The 8,527-nt window shown below is 40.2% G+C and overlaps 1 pseudogene; it reads left to right on the forward strand.

Annotated features, from left to right (window-relative positions):
* The first annotated feature begins 1,634 nt into the window (after positions 1-1,634).
* Positions 1,635-8,527, forward strand: part of LOC114565239 (uncharacterized) — a 14,080-nt pseudogene continuing 7,187 nt past the window's right edge.

Consider the following 8,527-nt stretch of genomic DNA (forward strand, 5'->3'; position numbering starts at 1 on the left):
TTAACTCTGCCCTAGAGTTTATTTGATGGTCACACATGTACACTCAAATTGAGTTGATTTGAACTCCCAGAGAGTTTATTCCAAAGGCTAAAATTTGCTGTGTAGCTACTTCAGACCAACCCATTTTAGATTTGCGTCCGGCGCAAGACTCATTTATCCCGCCGGTATAATAGCAACAGCACTCGAGATCCACCCACAAAGCTACTTGCGTTTTGCGTTTCATACTTGCGTTTCAGATCATTAAAATAGAGCCCAGGATCTCCCTACAGCAAGGGAAATAAGCCCAAGAGCCCCGGTTTTTGGCCAAGCACCCATTTTTATATGTACATTTCTTGGGGTTCAACCCTCCTATCCCAGTGAGGTGTGTTTTACCATTTTTGGATATACGTACAAACATCTCATATGACGACGTTTCCTACATGCATATGCACTTAGCTATCTAACATACAATCTAACGGCTCAGTTCATCACTACGTTAATGCAGACATCTTTCTCTCTCCTGTGTGTACTTCCTCTTTCCAGCCGCAGGTTCAAGCAGACAGTTACACAACACACCTTATCCGTCTTCGGCCTCTTGCACATACTTCCTCTCTAGGCTGCAGGGTCAAAAGGACAGCTATACACAATAATTCACACTAAGATGTCTCTAAGCATTTTTCATAATAATATCAGTAACACAAAGTTTAGCATGATTATATTTTTAAGCAATCATATAGTTTTAAAAGTGAATCAACACTCACAAACCAAAATCAAAAGCAGTATTATAGTTTCAAGAGCAGAAATATATTTTAGCTGTTTTGGGGTTAACTTATATCAGAAGCAGAAGTACATTCTCAACTGTTCTTTGGATTAATACAAATACATTTCAAAAAGCAGGAGTATAGTTTTATCTGTTTTGGGGTTTTCACATACTCTCGTTCAACATAACCTACTACTGACTTACAGTGTAGGCTACGTCTACGGACCGTCTTGCCTGCCCAACTTGCAGATTTTATTGTCCCTACAAGTACTTAAAAGAACAATCACATCTTTATTAAGCTAGTATCTACCTTCCACTCCATGCGCTCCTGTAATTAACTCCATGCCTTCACTTTTCTGCCGCTGTTATAAAAAGGATCTGTGGTGTCTATTATGTTTTTCAACCTCCAAGATAAATCTGTCCTCGTCCGTGGTGTTGTAGAGGAGACATACAAGATATTGGGGGGTGTATTTTGGTAAATTGACTGGATGCTCTCCTGTTTTGCTTCCTGCCCAGCCGTCCGAGCACCTTGTGGCTCGTGTGAACATAGACCTGGCACGTATCTTTAGCAGATCAGAGAGCTGCGTCACACACACTGCTTCTGGGATGCGCAAAGGCAAACATTAAATCATTGTATATTATGACCAACACAATATTAGATATATTAAACATACTGTTCTTTTCTGTAGGCCAGGCCTGTATGTTATTATATTGATGAAATTAGGTGATTCATGAATTTATATGAATGACATTATTTATAAACTACTTCAATCACAGTGACTGATTTGTTGAACTTCCAGCCTTGTAAACATGTAATAATTACCATGACAACATAAAGCACTGACTAATAATAATAATAATAAAATAATAATAATAACTAGAACTGCAAGCAGTTATGACGGGGCCCAAGCCTCCGATGCCAGTCACCTCCAATGCCAGTCATCCCCGACGCCCCGGGAAGCTGCGCCAATGCGGGACTTGGTGAATGTCGAGAGGTTTGATGCACAAGGTCTGCTAATACATGCATTTCAGCACAAATAGGCTATAATCCACCACTGTAAACTCTGACAATTATCTGGCACTTAACAGTGCACATTATTTGATGAAGTCAGTTACATTTTTAAACTTACCATTTTTCTTTTTTTGGGTGGATCAAAAATATGATATGATGATATGATAATGTGTTGTCGGAATCAGACTCATATCTAGCAGGAGTAGAACTGAGTTGTCTTGTAGGTTGCCGTTTGAGGTCCCTCTTGAGCTGTTCGTCCATCTTGGCCATCTGTGAACCAGACTGACAACGTACATCTTGTTTAAGAGAATGATTTTGAAAATTTCCACACCACCACTTTAAGTAACTGCACTCATTTTTTAATAGCTTCTACAAGTGCATTTCTTTGCCAACCGAGTGTGAAGCGGTTGGGATGAGGATCAGCACCTCTAAATCGGAGGCCATGGTTCTCAGCACGAAACCGATGGAATGCCTTCTCCAGGTAGGGAATGAGTCCTTACCCCAAGTGAAGGAGTTCAAGTACCTTGGGGTTTTGTTCGCGAGTGGGGGGACAATGGAGCGGGAGATTGGTCGGAGAATCGGCGCAGCGGGTGCGGTATTAGATTCAATCTATCGCACTGTTAGATTTAAAAGAGAGCTGAGCCAGAAGGCAAAGCTCTCGATCTACCAGTCAGTTTTCGTTCCTACCCTCACCTATGGTCATGAAGGCTGGGTCATGACCGAAAGAACGAGATCCAGGGTACAAGCGGCCGAAATGGGTTTCCTCAGGAGGGTGGCTGGCGTCTCCCTTAGAGATAGGGTGAGAAGCTCAGTCATCCGTGAGGAGCTCGGAGTAGAGCCGCTGCTCCTTTGCGTCGAAAGGAGCCAGTTGAGGTGGTTCGGGCATCTGGTAAGGATACCCTAGGGAGGTGTTCCAGGCACGTCCAGCTGGGAGGAGGCCTCGGGGAAGACCCAGGACTAGGTGGAGGGATTATATCTCCAACTTGGCCTGGGAACGCCTCGGGATCCCCCAGTCGGAGCTGGTTAATGTTGCTCGGGAAAGGGAAGTTTGGGGTCCCCTGCTGGAGCTGCTCCCCCCGCGACCCGACACCAGATAAGCGGACGAGGATGGATGGATGGATGGAAGTGCATTTCTTCATATTGCGACTACAGCACACTTTCCAAGAATCCACCTCCATCGATCCATCACTCTGACAATATTTGTAACAGGAGACTAAATCTTGACTTAACATGCCTGGCATTACAAAATAGCTAACTTTTAAGTAATATTTATCATTTCAAATTGATATTTGCTGGCTAAATCTGCTAAATGTTTGTGCACCCAGCTTGGAAAAGTCTTCAAAAATTCACAATGTAACTCCCATGGCAAACATATTTTACAATGACACAGCATTATTTGTAAACTGTTATGTTCCATAACTGTTAAGTCATAAATCAAGCTTATGGTCAGTCCTTGCTTCACCACCCCCTTCTCCTGGCCAGACTGACGTAAGGAAGACCAAAGCAACACGCTTCTGGACTACTTCTTTTTAGTTTTCTGTGAAGAAGACCCATTATTTGTATTAATTACTTTGTAAACAGAGTTCATTCTAAATGTAACAACTTTCAGTTACCTTTTTCCTTTTACTTAACTTGACAATTAACTTAACAGGAAACACATAAAATACAAATTAATTGTGACCTTTTATTAATAAAAAATAATAATTTCAAGACAGGAATGTCACTGTCATTTCATTTATTTATTACTTTCATCAGTATTGGGCACTTGTAATGTCCGTACCAAGTTACAGCGGGAGTCCACCCCCTCTGTACATTGAAAATGTCTCCTTGACACAACTGCATTTGTTATATATATTTGCCTGTTCCTTCGTGATAAATATGTTGTCCCCAACATCCGAATGACTTTATTAACTTTGACTTAACCAATTATCTGAATTTTCATTAAATGGACATGCTACATTGCGACAACGAATTCCATAATACTTCTAGCTAAACCTTCACTAGAACTTAAGCCAAACACTTCAAAGATAAGCTATATGGGTCTGTTAGGGGAACCGTTCCCAGAACGTTCTGGGAACCACAAATTGTTACCTGGAGGAGCGTTCTCTACAGGAGGACTTATTAATTACACCAATATACTTGAAGCACATGTTATCTCATTCTAATGTAACTGCCTCACATTAATCAATCACCTTATTAATGAATAATATATCAGAACTGTATTTGAAGAAATTATATTTCAACGCATCATGACGAGCCTAACGTTACATCACCTTCCACCATTTTCTTAGGTTAGCAATCTTGCATTAGTTAACATTGCTGGCTAGCATATTTCAACCCACAGACTGTATTTATAAAACTATATATACAGTCTATGTTTCAAGCACTTCATCATCAGTAACGTTAAATTACATGATAGTAGTCGGTTAGTTACAAAGAGTATTCAGAATATTTCCAATGTTTTAGAACTTACCCGACATGAACAGCAGTTTGGCTGCAACCGGCTTCGGATCTTGCCTGCGTTTAGCTGGCAAAATCACCTCTATCCAGCCTTCCTGGGACTGGAGGTCTTCCTTGCAGGTGACTGTAATATCAGCATTTCTATATGCATCCTGTATTATACGTACTGTCTGCAATAACGGACCCATCGACGAAATAAAACAACCCATACATTGCTAACTTTGTTACCGCTAACTTTGTTACCGCCTGAGTATCAGTGATGTATTTCAAACATTGACCGTTACTATTTGGCTACGTTGTAGCTGTGTAGCTAATTGCCGCCCAAACTTCTACATGGTGATTGGATGTCGATGATGCTGCGTACACTGATTGGATGTGGGAACCGACTGGTGGGTAGGTCCAATTCCTGGGTCCATTCGTAGCCATCTACTGCTTAGTCTTAATTTTTGAATCTTGGTCTGTTGCATTGCTCAACAATGGTTACTCAAATATGCCACCTGTACAATCAAAGTACAAGTCCTACTTATTGGTCACTAATAAGAAAATACCAAGGACAACAGAATACAGACACAGAAAGGTAATTATAATTTGTATAATTATTTTAAATTGTTGATATGTTTTTCTTGTTCTTGTTGTTCTTCTTATAATTATGGTAATAGTCGGCCTACAATCTACAATAATAATAATAATAAAAAGAAGAAGGCCCTAGTATAGCAGTACTAATAATAATATTAATAATAAATAATAATGATAATAATAATATGATAATAGCTGGTAGCAGGCCAAGCAATGGAGAAAGCCTACCTGATATTCATGATAAGTAGTAGGCTAGCTCCACCATCTTATAGGCTGGCTATACTGTCTTGAAATTGTCTTTTGTTTCAGGGAAAAGGCAGAAGACATAAACAGTACAAGCAGTACCTTTACAGCACTGGTGTTGAAGTCCCTGACAAAATTTTATGACAGAGAAGTAAGATAGCATATGTGATGATGTAAAGTATTTTTTAATTATTATGACATTGCATGGATTACAACGTATAACGTGTAATGTTTTCAGCCAAAAAACTAGCTTAATTCCCAAATTGCTTTGACACAGTGCAAAAACTGAAAAAACAAGTTATATTAAACTTATATCAAGATCAAAAAAGTAGTTGGTATTGTTTTCAGTATAAAAAGACTTACCTAGCTCTTTCTCGTAAAATCATTTGACTTAATTTAAGAAGAGTTTGACTTAAGACGTCTCATCCTGAAAACAAGCAAAGTTGTCTGCCAGTGCGTAAAGAAGATTTGTCCTAAAAACAAGTAAATTTGGCTCCCAGTGTGTTGAGCAAATTGGTCTTGATAAGTCTTCTTAAATTGAGTCAAAGTCTTCTTAAATTAAGTCAAAATGATCTTTCGAGAGAGCACGGTAAGTATTCAAACAAGTAGTAAAAACAATACCAAAATTAAAGCTGCGAGCAGCGATGGACGGGTCCTCGTGCCTCTGCGCGCGTCGGGGTTACCTACGGACACCGTTCCTTGCGACCGTGCATTCGCGTGGCACTCAGACACCGCAAATTGTCACCAATGAAGGCCCTCAAGCCTGGACCCTTGTCCAGCGTGAGAAATTTCTGGCAGATACGACAACGTACACTCAAGTTACAATTTATTTTTTCATTGCTAAACACTCAAAATGGCCGCCACGCCACGCCCACACCGTCTGACGAAAAGTTTTCTTTTAATAACTTTTCATCTTTAAGGTGTTGAGATGATACAGACAAAGTTTGAAGTCCATCGGATGAAATCTCTAGGAGGAGTTCGTTAAAGTATAGCACCTTGACTTTTAGGCCTACTAGGGGTCACTAGGGGGCGCTATGACTTTAAGTAAATATCGGCCTTTATTTGTCCTCAAGGTTGGACTCTTATGAATCGTAAAAAGTTTTGAGCCAGTTGGACAATGTCCAATGTGTGTGAGTTACACCCACTTCCTGTTTCGGCTTTGAAACGCACAAAATGGCCGCCCTGCCAGCCACGCCCTATGACGAAAAGTTTTTCTTTTAAAAACTTTTCATCTTTAACATCTTAAGATGGCACAGACCGAGTTTGAAGTTGATCGGATGAAATCTCTAGGAGGAGTTTGTTAAAGTACGATGTGGAAATGGCCAAAATCGCACTAATTTTGAACTTTGAATTCAAAATGGCGGACTTCCTGTTGGGTTTAGGGTATGGCTCTAATGAAGTCTTTTGTACATCTTGACATGTTACATATGTATACCAAGTTTTGTGAGTCTATGTTAAACGCACTGCAGGGGCTCTTTTTTATTTTACTTTCTAGGGGGCGCTAGCGAGCCATTTTTGTGCGCCTATTTCCGAAACCCTGAAAATACGTAAATTTTCACCAGACTTGATGCAACCGCCAAATTTGGTGCGTTTTTGAATATGTTAAGCCCCTCAAAAAGGCAATTCATTTGACGGGAAAAAGAATAGAAAGAAATAATAAAATAGAAACAATAATTCCTTCAGTTTCAATAGGGCCTTCGCCGCTGTCGGCGCTCGGGCCCTAATTATATTTTGATCTTAATATAAGATTAATTACACTTGGTTAGATTTTATTTTCTGCACTGACATGAATGGTGACAATTGTTTTGCTTTACAGCCTCCAGCTCACCATGATGCACCACTGCAGCCAACAGCAGGAAAACGGAAGAGAGCGGACAGTAAGGTCAGGACACTGACAATGCATAATTCATTCCTTATAGCCAAATTGTCTATTCTTTAATTTTTTACTTTGTAACCATTGTTGAATTACTTACATTTGGATGGTTTCCTGTATACAGCAGTAGGCCTGAGTGCCAGTCTATAGGCTAATGTAATGAACTATCCTGTAACTACCCATGTCTGTACCGGATGTCTGTGTGGAAACTTATGTCCAGTAATAACAAAACAGTCAGTCTTCATGATGGAACAATGTATGATATTCACATAAATCATACACCAAATTGTTCAGGATGGCCAAGAAAAGTGGGTTTCTGTCTATATGCGTTTGTGTGTTTAAAACAATATGGGGCAGAGTGTAGTACAACAAATATCTAGTAGTAGTAAGGTTACTACTACTTTCGAGAGAGCACGGTAAGTATTCAAACAAGTAGTAAAAACAATACCAAAATTAAAGCTGCGAGCAGCGATGGACGGGTCCTCGTGCCTCTGCGCGCGTCGGGGTTACCTACGGACACCGTTCCTTGCGACCGTGCATTCGCGTGCCACTCAGACACCGCAAATTGTCACCAATGAAGGCCCTCAAGCCTGGACCCTTGTCCAGCGTGAGAAATTTCTGGCAGATACGACAACGTACACTCAAGTTACAATTTATTTTTTCATTGCTAAACACTCAAAATGGCCGCCACGCCACGCCCACACCGTCTGACGAAAAGTTTTCTTTTAATAACTTTTCATCTTTAAGGTGTTGAGATGATACAGACAAAGTTTGAAGTCCATCGGATGAAATCTCTAGGAGGAGTTCGTTAAAGTATAGCACCTTGACTTTTAGGCCTACTAGGGGTCACTAGGGGGCGCTATGACTTTAAGTAAATATCGGCCTTTATTTGTCCTCAAGGTTGGACTCTTATGAATCGTAAAAAGTTTTGAGCCAGTTGGACAATGTCCAATGTGTGTGAGTTACACCCACTTCCTGTTTCGGCTTTGAAACGCACAAAATGGCCGCCCTGCCAGCCACGCCCTATGACGAAAAGTTTTTCTTTTAAAAACTTTTCATCTTTAACATCTTAAGATGGCACAGACCGAGTTTGAAGTTGATCGGATGAAATCTCTAGGAGGAGTTTGTTAAAGTACGATGTGGAAATGGCCAAAATCGCACAAATTTTGAACTTTGAATTCAAAATGGCGGACTTCCTGTTGGGTTTAGGGTATGGCTCTAATGAAGTCTTTTGTACATCTTGACATGTTACATATGTATGCCAAGTTTTGTGAGTCTATGTTAAACGCCCCATATTGTTTTAAACACACAAACGCATATAGACAGAAACCCACTTTTCTTGGCCATCCTGAACAATTTGGTGTATGATTTATTGGAATATCATACATTGTTCCATCATGAAGACTGACTGTTTTGTTATTACTGGACATAAGTTTCCACACAGACATCCGGTACAGACATGGGTAGTTACAGGATAGTTCATTACATTAGCCTATAGACTGGCACTCAGGCCTACTGCTGTATACAGGAAACCATCCAAATGTAAGTAATTCAACAATGGTTACAAAGTAAAAAATTAAAGAATAGACAATTTGGCTATAAGGAATGAATTATGCATTGTCAG

Source organism: Perca flavescens, chromosome 12 (genome assembly GCF_004354835.1).
Source record: "Perca flavescens isolate YP-PL-M2 chromosome 12, PFLA_1.0, whole genome shotgun sequence".
Taxonomy (NCBI): domain Eukaryota; kingdom Metazoa; phylum Chordata; class Actinopteri; order Perciformes; family Percidae; genus Perca; species Perca flavescens.